General features: G+C 47.3%; 1 pseudogene; it reads right to left on the reverse strand.

The window, feature by feature from the left end:
- Positions 1-13,541: 13,541 nt before the first annotated feature.
- Positions 13,542-13,748, reverse strand: LOC142283460 (U2 spliceosomal RNA; annotated as a pseudogene).
- Between the last annotated feature and the right edge of the window lie 1,106 nt (positions 13,749-14,854).

Genomic DNA, 14,854 nt, shown 5'->3' on the forward strand with positions numbered 1-14,854 from the left:
AAGAAGAAAAAAGAAAAAAAAGAAGAAAGAAGAAGAACACATAGAATGCGGAAAGAGAATGGGTACAACTACCTGAGTTACTGCAGGGAGGCCCCTGGTAGGTATTGTGAGGGTTAGTGGAATTCCTTCACTGAAGGGTTCTCAGTTGCCTCAGGTTCGTGAAAAATGCTATAGACAAATAATGCCTGGAGAAAAGGGGTTCATATACAGCGAATAATGGTAATACAAGGTACATGTGTCCCATGTAATAGTATAAATATATATATATTGTACTAAGCTCTACACCAGAAATAGAAAGTAGTCCCTCTGCCTTCTGTCTAGGTGCCCTGAGTTATGTCCTGTAAACTGTCACAGTGACCTAGACACACATGTGTAGTAGGGGAATATCCCTGCTGAGATGCCAGTGCTAGAGCACTCGTTTGCTGTGGAGTTGAACGCTATGTGAGCAGTTCTTACCTTCAATGAGCAGAAGTCTCTTTTTTCAGATTTCAATATCTCTGTGGGTATCTGGCAGAAATATGGAATACTCTTTACTGCTAAGACCCTGTACACCACTCCCACTAAAGGGGGCTTTACACGCTGCGACATCGCTAATGCGGAGTCGTTGGGGTCACGGAATTTGTGACGCACATCCGGCCGCATTAGCGATGTTGCTGCGTGTGATACCGATGAGCGATTTTGCATCGTTGCAAAAACGTGCAAAATCGCTCATCGGTGACATGGGTCTCCATTCTCGATTATCGTTACTGCAGCAGTAACGATGTAGTTCGTCGCTCCTGCGGTAGCACACATCGCTCCGTGTGACACCGCAGAAACGAGGAACCTCTCCTTACCTGCCTCCCAGCCGCTATGAGGAAGGAAGGAGGTGGGCGGGATGTTCCGGCCACTCATCTCCGCCCCTCCGCTGCTATTGGGCGGTCGCTCAGTGACGTCGCTGTGACGCCGCACGGACCGCCCCCTTAGAAAGGAGGCGGTTCGCCGGACACAGCGACGTCGCCGGGCAGGTAAGTATGTGTGACGGGTCTGGTCGGTGTTGTGCGGCATGGTCAGCGATTTGCCCGTGTCGCGCAACAGATGGGGGCGGGTACCCACACTAGCGATATCGGGACCGATATCGCAGTGTGTAAAGTAGCCTTTAGTCACATGACCAAGACTGTATCTGTGTCCCTACAACACACTTGAGACAAATGTGTGTGTGAGCCTGCATTGTGGGGTATATATAATATATTATAGAGCTGGGAAGGATCATTCTAAGCAGTGAGCTGTTCCAGTATTTGTAGGAAAATACCCAGTAGAAGCATCAAACACAGCACCAATACCTCCCATCAGTATTCCACCACAGTGCCATGTAACCCATGCCCTACACTCCCATCTACACCAATACTATACAGGCACAAACTAGTATATCTGACTAAAAGCCCCCAAAATATGAAGAACGGCCTATAGTTGAGTGTGGATATAAAATCTATGTGAGCAGAGCTAGAATAGAAATCACTGATCGCATTGAAGTCATTCTGACCATAAATCACCATGATATCAAGGTGAGGAGTTGTGTGTTACTGCTGGGAGGAAAGGGTTAACAGTGGAATATTAAGGTGCATTTCTGTGTGCAGTGTTACTAGTCAATGTAACAATTCAGTATGAGCTGCTCTTGGTGCCGGGGGAGGGAGATGCTCTCCTGAGCAAGATAGATGGGGAATGAACATGATATCTATATAGTGTAAGGCAGGGGGTCTCAAACCAGGTGATCATGTCTGATCAACTGGTTACATTATGTCTGATTACCTTGTCTAACAGTTTTTTCTCCCCTTTCTTTACCTTCCAGGTTCCCATAGTCACGTGAAATATCCCTGTTGCACTTGATTACGGCTCACTATTCACTATAGGATGTCTTATATCTAACATCACACTCTCACCCATCAGCACTCTATAGGTTTGTATAAGGTATGCGCTTACACATCCGGTCCTCCATAGGTATTTCCACTTATGTAACACTATCCCTATGATCACTCATAACTCATACCCTTGTAGTCAATTACAGCCTCCTCTCTCCCCCCCTCCCCTTCTCCCTTTCCATCTATAATTTTGCCAGTACAATATTAGTTTACATTAGGCACACACTCACATATTCCTTTCCTTAGTGATTTATTGTAATTCACATTCACATACAATTCTCTATGCCTGCCCCATTACTACATTCATACCTACTTGACCCTATCCTGATACCCCTTGTCTCACCTTGTTGGTCCCTACACCTGTTATCATGTCCTTTCCTGTGTCTGTCTTGTCACACAACACATTTTAGCATATAACTTGTGCTCCTTATTACCTGTCCTGCCTATTAGAATTATGTCCATTATGTCCATGCATGGCCCAATGAATCAAGTCTGTACTTCATATTCATGGTTTAAGCCTTTGGGTTCCAATGTGCCCAGAGTATATATCCAGAAAGATTCCCTTTCTTTGAGCTTCCTAATTCTATTGCCTCCTCTGCGTATGGCTTGGACATGTTCGATGACTTGGAATCTTAATTGGATCACTGTGTGATTATGCGTCACAAAATGGTGTGGGACTGGTAATAGAATCTGCTTACAATGTATTGTTGACTTGTGTTTAGCTCAAAGAAAGAGAATCTTTCTGGATATGTACTCTGGGCACATTAGAACCCAAGGGCTTAAACCGTGAATATGAAGTAAAGACTTGATTCATTGGGCCGTGCACCATGTCACCAAGTGTCCAATTGCATTGTCCAATGGCTCACAATGGTTATGCGTTTTCATTGGATGGATAATCGAAGCCATGTTTTTTTCCTTTCTGTTGGGTTTGTTGTGTGAGTAGCCTATAGGATTAAGTTGGTTACCGCAGGCAGTGGATTTAACTTCCTGTCTTTGGTCCAGTGGTAGATGGATTGTCTGGTCTATGAGCTGTTATTGGTTTGAATGCAGGTGAATGCCCATGGGCTGCTTATGACTGTGTAAAATAGTATTGATTCATGATGGACTACATGTAGATATCTTCAGTCTTTCTATCCACATCATTTAAATGAACATTATCCATGCAGCTTGAAATCCATCCAATAAGAGAAGCAACCTTGTACAACCAATCTGATAAGGGCACAGTATATCCTAAGGGAAGGTTATGGCGGATGCAGGAAGATGCGCACTACACCCTACCATGCTCAAACCAATGGTTATCAACCTGTTCAGGACTTTACCCCATATTCCAGATGTGGCCTTACAAGTGATTTATAGAGGGTTAACAATACGTTGGGATCACCGGATCTAATCTCCCTTTTTATACACCCTAAAATCTTGTTTGCTTTAGAATAAACAATAACATCATAAAGGTATAAGATGACGCCATTATTAGCGTCACCATACCGCTACTCTGCCTTCTAAAACGGTCTCTGCTCAAAACCAAACATGATGCATTGCAGGCGGAGCGCGATGAGTTGCAGCAAGAAACAGTAGTGGGTGTGGGTGATAACACACAGCCCAGCCTCGTCTCATCACAACGTGCAGTGGAGGACTATGACGAGGAGGAGGATGAAGACATGGAGCAAATCTCCGGCCAAATTGAGGATATGACATGCACACCAGTCATATCCTCGGTTCAGCGTGGCTGGCCAGAGGACAGGGTAGATGAGGAGGAGGAGGAGGAGGAGGAGGACAGCATGTTCAGTCAACGTGTTGGTCAGGCTACTGAAGTCCTGGCTGTTAAGAGTCTGGCGCACATGGCTGACTTTATGGTAAGCTGCCTGTCTCGTGACCCTCGCGTTAAGAACATCTTGGCCGACAATCATTACTGGTTGGTAACACTGTTAGACCCACGCTACAAGGAGAACTTTATGTCTCTTATTCCCGAGGCGGAGAGGTCAACCAAAATGCAGCAGTTCCGGAAGGCCATAGTCACGGAAGTAGGCAAAGCATTCCCCTCACAAAACGCTAGCGGCATAGGTCAGGAATCAGTGGACAACCAAGGCGTACAGCCGAGAGAGGCACAAGTCCAATCCGCCAGAGGTAGGGGAACAGTCTTTAAGATGTGGGACAGTTTTCTCAGCCCCTCACGTACCACAGCCCCTGAGGTGCGGGGTAGTGCCACAAGAAATCCTAAGTTTGCCCAGATGCTCAAGGAGTACCTTGCAGATCGAACAACTGTACTCCGACATTCCTCTGTGCCTTACAATTATTGGGTATCCAAGGTGGACACGTGGCATGAATTGGCTCTCTACGCCTTGGAAGTCCTGGCCTGCCCTGCCGCTAGCGTTTTGTCAGAGCGTGTTTTTAGTGCCGCAGGTGGAATCATTACAGATAAACGCACCCGCCTGTCAACTGAAAATGCTGACAGGCTGACTCTGATCAAGATGAACAAGGGTTGGATTGGGCCAGACTTCACCACACCACCAGCAAATGAGAGCGGAATTTAAAGTTTGTAACGGGAATTTGCCATGTACCTCCAGTCACCCATGGGTACACACTTCTGGACTTTGGATAATCGCTGGACTGCTCCTCCTTCTCCTCATGCGCCACCATGATGACCGTTACAAGAGTTAGGCCTTTGTTTCAGGTATACCCCCAGTGGTAATTTTTTTCGCCCATTCTTTGCAGAATGGACATTACAACGACAGGAGACCCGCTCCTTTGCAATGGGAACAATGTTTTGAGGCCCTCATGCACGTCTCTATGCAGGGACAACGTGGAGCCTCCCAATTTTTGGCTGCCCTGCCAAAGGGCTATACTATAATACACCCACTTCCTGACAATGGACACTTAATGTTTTGAGGCCCTCATGCACGTCCCTATCCAGGGACAACGTGGAGCCTCCCAATTTTTGGCTGCCCTGCCAAAGGGCTATACTACAAAAGACCCACTTCCTGACAATGGACACTTAATGTTTTGAGGCCCTCATGCACGTCTCTATCCAGGGACAACGTGGAGCCTCCCAATTTTTGGCTGCCCTGCCTAAGGGCTATACTATAATACACCCACTTCCTGACAATGGACACTTAATGTTTTGAGGCCCTCATGCACGTCTCTATCCAGGGACAACGTGGAGCCTCCCAATTTTTGGCTGCCCTGCCAAAGGGCTATACTACAAAAGACCCACTTCCTGACAATGGACACTTAATGTTTTGAGGCCCTCATGCACGTCTCTATCCAGGGACAACGTGGAGCCTCCCAATTTTTGGCTGCCCTGCCTAAGGGCTATACTATAATACACCCACTTCCTGACAATGGACACTTAATGTTTTGAGGCCCTCATGCACGTCTCTATCCAGGGACAACGTGGAGCCTCCCAATTTTTGGCTGCCCTGCCTAAGGGCTATACTATAATACACCCACTTCCTGACAATGGACACTTAATGTTTTGAGGCCCTCATGCATGTCTCTATCCAGGGACAACGTGGAGCCTCCCAATTTTTGGCTGCCCTGCCAAAGGGCTATACTACAAAAGACCCACTTCCTTCCAATGGGCACTTCAGGTTTACAGGCCCTCATGCACGTCTCTATCCAGGGACAACGTGGAGCCTCCCAATTTTTGGCTGCCCTGCCAAAGGGCTATACTACAAAAGACCCACTTCCTTCCAATGGGCACTTCAGGTTTACAGGCCCTCATGCACGTCTCTATCCAGGGACAACGTAGAGCCTCCCAATTTTTGGCTGCCCTGCCTAAGGGCTATACTATAATACACCCACTTCCTGACACTGGACACTTAATGTTTTGAGGCCCTCATGCACGTCTCTATCCAGGGACAACGTGGAGCCTCCCAATTTTTGGCTGCCCTGCCTAAGGGCTATACTACAATAGACCCACTTCCTTACAATGGGCACTTCAGGTTTACAGGCCATCATGCACGTCTGTATGCAGGGGCATTGGTGAACCTCACAATTTTGGACTGCCCTGGCAAAGGAAAATACTACAAAGACTCAGTTCCTCAAAATGGGCACATTAGACTCAGAGGCCTTTATGTACGTCTCTTCTCAGGGACATCGGAGTGCCACACAATGTTTTACGTAAAATCTTTCATGTATTGATCTCAAAAAGTAACATACATTAGCTCTATCTCACTATTGGGTATGTGCCCTTAACATTTCCGCTATGAAAAATCATTTTGGTGTCATTTTGGAAGGTTTTCTGGTGAGTCCGTAAAAATGGCGTAAAACGTGGACAAAATTATTCACAGCTGTGACTTTTGAGTGATAAATGCTTCAAGGGGTCTTCCCCATGCTGTTGCCATGTCATTTGAGCACTCTTCGGAGACTTTTGTGCCATTTTTAGGGTTTCTACATGCTGCCGGTGGTCATTTCACAAAAATACTCGGGTCTCCCATAGGATAACATTGGGCTCGGTGCTCGGGCCGAGTACACGAGTATCTTGGGAGGCTCGGCCCGAGCTTCGAGCACCCGAGCTTTTTAGTACTCGCTCATCACTACTAATAAACCTAAAAAATAAAAATAAATTGAATAAAAATCATGAATGTTGTGTTATAACAGGAAATTCGGTGTAAGAATGAATATCCGGGATGAGAGTTCAGCGAATGAGTTATAGAAATTGTTACAAAAAGGAGTGTGTACGGTTTATGCGTAAATTTTCAGAATGCGTACATGAAAATTATATGTATGTGAGAATGTCCCCCATGCTTTGTAAAAAGTTATTTATGAAAATGTAAATAAAATATATAAAAATGCCTAATTATTTATAATTTATGAGAAAGATATATATGTATGGAAGAATGTTATAAGGTGTCCAAGAACCATAAAGAAAAAGGGTGCATATATAATGTTAGAGGTCTAGAGTTCCACCAGGCTATATCACCCCTAAAGAAATAGAAAGAAGACCTTACTACCTGTGTACCCCAAAAAAAGCTATATTTCTTAGCCAGGATTATGGTGGAGATATGCACAAGTGAAATAAGAATATAAAGTAATACAATAAGATTATAAAACCAATATGTGTGCATTCATGCACCACCCGGTACGCTACCCTTGCCAAATTGTTCACTCTAGATCCCCACACGATCCATGAAGCCGTTCCCCCGGTCACACCGCCTGCTGCCGGTTCCCACTCATCCCTGGGGGAGTTAGGCGAGTGGTATCGAGAGCTACATGTCAGCACTGATGATACCCCCATACACCACAAGGAAGGGGTATACCGGGTGGTACAGGAGTATGAGCGGGTTTTTAGCAAGCACCCTCTAGATTTTGGGCAGATTAAAGGGGTTCAACACCACATCCCTACCGGTACACACTCCCCTATTAAAGAGAGATACAGGCCTATTCCCCCTGCGCACTACCAATGCGCCAAAGACATGTTGAGGAACATGAAGGAGGCAGAGGTTATTAGGGACAGCTGTAGTCCCTGGGCCGCTCCGTTGGTGCTGGTTAAGAAGAAGGATGGCACCATGCGGATGTGTGTGGATTACCGGAAGATTAACCAGATAACGCATAAGGATGCTTACCCTCTGCCCCGCATCAAAGAGTCCCTGGCCTCGCTGAGAACCGCTAACTACTTCTCCACCCTTGACCTCACCAGCGGGTACTGGCAGGTGGCCGTGGCACCGGAAGACCGAGAGAAGACTGCCTATGGGACCGTTTTGCTGTACTTGGATGATGTGATTGTGTACTCACAGACGTATGAAGCCCACCTGGAGCACCTAGCCGAGGTGTTCGCGTCCCTTGCCAAGTATGGGATGAAGTTGAAGCCCTCAAAGTGTCATCTGCTGAAACCCAGAGTGCAGTACCTAGGACATGTGGTTGGTGCGGAAGGTGTCGCCCCCAACCCCGAGAAGATCACCGCCATCCAAGACTGGCCGAGACCGACCACAGTGAGGGAAGTGAGGCAGTTTCTGGGCCTGGTGGGATATTACCGTCGCTTCATTAAGGGGTACACAAAGATGGCTGCCCCCATGCAAGACCTCCTCGTAGGACAGACCAAGGGTGGTAGATCCCTAGTAGCCCCATTGGTGTGGGAAGAAAAGCATGAGGAATCCTTCCGCCAGCTGAGAACAGCCCTGACCGGAGAGGAAATCCTAGCGTACCCTGACTACAGCCGCCCATTCATCCTCTACACCGACGCCAGCAATGTGGGCTTGGGGGCTGTTCTATCCCAGGTCCAAGACAGAAGGGAAAAGGTAATAGCTTATGCTAGCCGAAAACTCCGACCGACTGAGAGGAACCCTGAGAACTACATCTCCTTCAAGCTTGAGCTCTTGGCACTGGTGTGGGCTATCACCGAGCGTTTCCGCCATTACCTGGCAGCAGCCAAGTTCACCGCGTACACAGACAATAACCTGCTGACCCATCTAGATACGGCCAAGCTGGGCGCGTTGGAGCAGCGGTGGGTGACCAGGTTAGCCAACTACGATTTCACCATCAAGTACCGGGCCGGCCGTACCAACGTCAATGCCAATGCACTCTCCCGGATGCCCCACCTGTCGGAAGAGGGGCCAGAGGATGATGACCTCGAAGAGATCGAGTTGCCTGCATTTCACCGGCCATTCACTGAGAAGGTGCACGTCTACCAACAACGGGTGAACCTGGATCCGCTGCCCCGACAGGACTGGCAGGAAGCTCAGGACCAGGCACCTGCTGTCCGCCTGGTCAAGACTCTAGTGGAACAGGGTTCTGCTGGGATAGACCCTGCTGCCCCTGCCGAAGCCCAACGTCTGTGGCAAGAACGGACCCGGCTATACCTACACCAGGGGAAGTTGTATCGCGAGCTGATTAATCCAAAGACTCACGAGAAGATCCGCCAGCTGGTGATTCCCCAGGCTAAAGTGCCCACCGTCCTGCAAGCATACCATGATGGTGCAGTGCACTTCGGGTGGAAGAAGCTAGAGATGTTGTTAAGAGAGCGGTTCTATTGGAGTGGAATGCGGGAATCTGTGGAGGCCTGGTGCCGAGAATGTGGCCCTTGCGCATTGAGAAGGAAGGACGAGGCCAGCCAGAAGGCACCCCTACACCCGATCATTACACACCAACCGCTGGAGCTGGTTCCCCTTGACCATGTAAAGCTCACCCCCAGCCGAAGTGGGTACACCTACGCTCTGACCATCGTAGACCACTACTCGAGGTTCCTGGTGGTTGTCCCAGTTAAGGACTTAACCGGCCGCACCGCTGCTAAGGCTTTCCAGGCTTATTTCTGTTGACCGCATTGGTACCCGGAGAGGGTGCTTACCGACCAGGGTCCGGCCTTTGAAGCAGAGGTATTCCAGGAATTCTGCCAGTTGTACGGCTGCAAGAAAATCCGGACCACGCCTTACCACGCCCAAACCAATGGCATTTGTGAAAAGATGAACCACTTGGTCCTGGGCCTCCTCAAGACGTTACCACTGGAAGAGCGGAACCTGTGGCTGGAGAAGCTACCTGACCTGGTCGATATGTACAACAACATCCCTTCCAGCTCTACGAAATGCACTCCAGCATACCTGATGAGAGCTCGTCCCGGCCGGCTACCAGTGGATCTGGAAATGGGCTTGGAAGCTTCAGAAGCACTCCTGTCGACAGCTGAATGGGACACTCGGCGGAGGACACAGTACCGACAGGTCCAGGAGTATGTTGAAAAGAACTTGTGCCGGAGTCGGGGACAACAGGAGCAGTGCTTCAACAAGAAGGCGCCTGCCGGTTCCTTCCAACCTGGGGATGTAGTGCTGAAGCGGAAAAGAAGGGCCCACAAGCTGGATGATCAATGGGAAAAAACCCCGTATGTAGTCCAGCCCACAGGATGGGAGAATGGGAAGGCCTACCAGATCAGCCGTGACCAGGGGGGGACTTTGGCCACGGTTTCCCGAGACCACCTGAAGAAGTGCCCACCAGCATTGAGAGTAGCGGATGAGGCTCCAGTTCCCAGTCCAGTGGAGAAGGAAAAAGAGGTAATCCACACCATGATGGGTGATTTTCCAGCAGACTGGCCTACACAGAACGGTGCGGTGATCCTTCCAGTGATACTGTTCCCACAACCCGTGGATGAAGAAATGATGGAAACGGTTAACCGCGAGCCAGTGCCCAGGGATGTACCTGTACCCAGCTCCCCTACGCCTCCGCCTGCCCCACATGATAGCAGGGAGGAGGAACTGACTGTTCCCTCTGCCCCACTGCCTGTCACCACTGACACCGGACCCCGAAGGTCCACTCGCTCCAACCTAGGTAGACCCCCACTTAGGTACAGGGAAACTACTCTTTAAAAGGGGGGGGCTTTATGTGTTGAGTGTACCAGTTTGAAAGTTTTAAATGATAAGTAAAGATGATCAACCTCTATAAATCACTTGTAAGGCTACATCTGGAATATGGGAACCAGTTTTGGGCTCCACATTTTAAAAAGGACATTCAGAAGTTAGAGTCAGTTCAAAGGTGGGCAACTAGACTACTACAAGGAATGGAAGGCCTCCCATATGATGACAAGTTGAAAAAGTTATTAAGTGATTATTGGCTGCAATGGGGCTTTCTGGCTGGTGCCAGCCTCTCTTCTTAGCACACAGGAACCACAATCCCTACACCATGCTTCAATGGATTCTCTCATCCCAGCCCAGTAAAACTACATATTTTACACAGTCATAAGCAGCCCATGGGCATTCACCTGCATTCAAACCAATAACAGCTCATAGACCAGACAATCCATCTACCACTGGACCAAAGACAGGAAGTTAAATCCACTGCCTGCGGTAACCAACTTAATCCTATAGGCTACTCACACAACAAACCCAACAGAAAGGAAAATAACATGGCTTCGATTATCCATCCAATGAAAACGCATAACCATTGTGAGCCATTGGACAATGCAATTGGACACATGGTGACATGGTGCACGGCCCAATGAATCAAGTCTTTACTTCATATTCACGGTTTAAGCCCTTGGGTTCTAATGTGCCCAGAGTACATATCCAGAAAGATTCTCTTTCTTTGAGCTAAACACAAGTCAACAATACATTGTAAGCAGATTCTATTACCAGTCCCACACCATTTTGTGACGCATAATCACACAGTGATCCAATTAAGATTCCAAGTCATCGAACATGTCCAAGCCATACGTAGAGGAGGCAATAGAATTAGGAAGCTCAAAGAAAGGGAATCTTTCTGGATATATACTCTGGGCACATTGGAACCCAAAGGCTTAAACCATGAATATGAAGTACAGACTTGATTCATTGGGCCATGCATGGACATAATGGACATAATTCTAATAGGCAGGACAGGTAATAAGGAGCACAAGGGATATGCTAAAATGTGTTGTGTGACAAGACAGACACAGGAAAGGAGATGATAACAGGTGTAGGGACCAACAAGGTGAGACAAGGGGTATCAGGATAGGGTCAAGTAGGTATGAATGTAGTAATGGGGCAGGCATAGAGAATTGTATGCGAATGTGAATTACAATAAGTCACTAAGGAAAGGAATATGTGAGTGTGTGCCTAATGTAAACTAATATTGTACTGGCAAAATTATAGATGGAAAGGGAGAAGGGGAGAGGGGAGAGAGGAGGCTGTAATTGACTACAAGGGTATGAGTTATGAGTGATCATAGGGATAGTGCTACATAAGTGGAAATACCTATGGAGGACCGGATGTGTAAGCGCATACCTTATACAAACCTATAGAGTGCTGATGGGTGAGAGTGTGATGTTAGATATAAGACATCCTATAGTGAATAGTGAGCCGTAATCAAGTGCAACAGGGATATTTCACGTGACTATGGGAACCTGGAAGGTAAAGAAAGGGGAGAAAAAACTGTTAGACAAGGTAATCAGACAAACATGACAAATAAAAAACAAGGAAGAATGGAACTCCATACATACTGGAACCATATATAGTGTGAACACGAAAAAGAACCGGGCGTTAGAAAAAATGTGCACGGCCCAATGAATCAAGTCGGTTCTTCATATTCATGGTTTAAGCCCTTGGGTTCCAACGTGCCCAGAGTATATATCCAGAAAGATTCCCTTTCTTTGAGCTTCCTAATTCTATCGCCTCCTCTGCGTATGGCTGGGACATGTTCGATGACTTGGAATCTTAATTGGGCCACTGTGCGATTATGCGTCACAAAATGGTGTGGGACTGGTAATAGAATCTGCTTACAACGTATTGTTGACTTGTGCTTAGCACAAAGAAAGGGAATCTTTCTGGATATGTACTCTGGACACATTAGAACCCAAGGGCTTAAACCGTGAATATGAAGTACAGACTTGATTCATTGGGCCGTGCACCATGTCACCATGTGTGCAATTGCATTGTCCAATGGCTCACAATGGTTATGCGTTTTCATTGGATGGATAATCGAAGCCATGTTTTTTTCCTTTCTCTTGGGTTTGTTGTGTGAGTAGACTATAGGATTAAGTTAGTTACCGCAGGCAGTGGATTTAGCTTCCTGTCTTTGGTCCAGTGGTAGATTGATTGTTTGGTCTATGAGCTGTTATGGGTTTTAATCCAGGTGAATGCCCATGGGCTGCTTATAACTGTGTGAAATATGTAGTTTTACTGGGCTGGGATGAGAGAATCCATCGAAGCATGGTGTAGGGATTGTGGTTCCTGTGTGCTAAGAAGAAAGGCTGGCACCAGCCAGAAAGCCCCATTACAGCCAATAATCAACCGCTAGCCGCTGGAACTCGTTGCTCTAGATCATGTCAAACTCACACCAAGCAGGAATAGATACATTAGCCCACCATCCCACCCAAAGAGCAACTTCTGCTGCGCAGCTGGCTTTCTAGGCAGCAGCGCTATCGTGATGTCAGCGGGGGACATTGTGACAAGCCAGTGTTCCGTCACTTCATGTTGTGCACTGTTCAAACGGAAAATACATCAACAGGCAGACTACAGAAAAGCTTACTAACAAAGGTTAGAGAGGGGCTTTCTCAGAGGGCTTTTTACAGTTTGTCTATTCCCAATTAGCCGTTTAAGTATGCTTAATGAAAGTACTAATTCTTTCATAGGCCGCCCATTCTTAGTATTTGACGTTCCTTATATTGCGGTATCAGGCTTCGCAGCAGGTTGCAAAACATTCATCACCCATGACTGTCCCCAATTGGGCTCAGAAGCTAAATGTCTATCATGACCTCTCTTTTTGAAAGTCCAAGAGCAAGCAAACTCTTCCTCCAGGAGAGGGAGCCAACAGATCACTAAAGACATCATCATTGCTCAAAGAAAACACCGAAAAACAATGGAAGCTTTAATTGGAGTGGAATCTGATAGACAGCACCTGATGCCAAGTCTGCATCTTCTAACACCTGCAGTCACTGCAGCAGCTGAATCCAATGTGTCCAAAAGGGATCTATTCTATTCAATTGCAAATGATCTAGATAAGACTGAGAATAAGATACTGCACGGGACATAGCAGAGTTGGTCAAGTTGAGTGGAGATGAGTTTGCTATTTGGCACAGCTTTTGCATCAATAAAGCAAGTAAAAGGTGTGAAAGATAAAAAAAAGGGTGAAAGTGTGAAAAGTGAATTGGCCAAATTGAGGTGCATATAAAGTTTTTGCTTTCTTTCAATTCACTAATGGGGCTCATTTGAATCAGGTGAATTGAGTTCTGCTTTTGGAAACTGGGTTAAGAAGGGGTGCACCGGTCCTGGAGGTACTGCAATACCAGGTCAATGCGTGGAGTGGACAGAGCAAGATTTTTTCCATCTCCTTGTTCTAAAAATCCATTTAATATATGGTCCCCAGAGAGGGGACGTATCAGATATTAAACTGATAAGAACAGATTTAATTTTTTTTTTTTTCTGTTTATCAGTAGGACTTCAAAATAACAAAGGTGATCGCCTCCCGTTGCCTGGGAACCGTCCAGGCACAAGAGGGCTATGTGTCACCAGAAGGCGCACACACTTCCTCAAGGCCGGCAGACGTGCAATCCCAGGCACCTTCCAGTACCGACCAAGGTAGCGTCCTCCGAAACTACACTTGATCTTAGCCAAAAGGCCGAGAAGCTATAACCCGAATTGGTTACGGCCTTGAGTGGCACCCTGGCCTATACCGGACACATCTTAGGGAGAGGGAGACAAACCCACGCCTACAGAAGACATTTTGTCACCCAAGCCAACCCTTGAAAAGGCTGTTTTGCAGAGCAAAAACAAGAAGAATGATGCTTTTTGCAGCCGCCGCCCACTGCAATTAATCTGAATAACTCCTCCTCCTCCAAGCACCTCCCCTCCCCCTTGCAGTCTTTCCAATTCATGATACAAAAAGACGGACGGACAGGACAGGACAGGACAGGCTGCCTGACTTTCCGTCACTGCCACCCTTTGCCATCCTTGCCCGTAGAAAGCCCTTTCATCATCCCCAAACCCTAATCTTTTCCCTTCCCTTCCCAGCTGCGTCTCACTCCCTTTCATTAGGAAGTGAGCGCAGCCTTTTCTCCGTTCTGCACATGCGCGACGTTAAACACAAATGCGCAGGCGTGCGTTCCATTAGCCTCACTGCATTCCACTCCCATACAGGAAGTGGGCGCAGCTATTACTACGGTCGCACATAAAAGAACCCACGGCCACCACTGCACACAGCTGACTCCACCACAGGACACCCACTTCTACACCAACGCAGGTAAGACAGGATCGGCACCTCTATGCTCCCGTTACAATCAGGCTCAGTCACCATGTGATAACGCTCTCAACTCTTTAGTTGCAGGCTCCCCTTGCTTCACCTCCACTGGCTGTGCTGCCATTTCCTCTCCCACCTGGAAGGTATACTTTATTCCACTATTTTCCTGTTTCTCTCTTCCCCCTTTTCCCATAACCTACTTTTATCTGCATTTGTGGGGTATCTATATGCTATTTACATCATAGTTTTATTCATTAATATGGAAGGGAAGAGTGCCCATGAGAGTGTTGAACTGCGGAGAGCAAGAGATTAAGCTGCTCCGATTTGCC

The sequence above is a fragment of the Anomaloglossus baeobatrachus genome, unplaced genomic scaffold, assembly GCF_048569485.1.
Source record: "Anomaloglossus baeobatrachus isolate aAnoBae1 unplaced genomic scaffold, aAnoBae1.hap1 Scaffold_540, whole genome shotgun sequence".
In the NCBI taxonomy this organism is placed as follows: Eukaryota; Metazoa; Chordata; class Amphibia; order Anura; family Aromobatidae; genus Anomaloglossus; species Anomaloglossus baeobatrachus.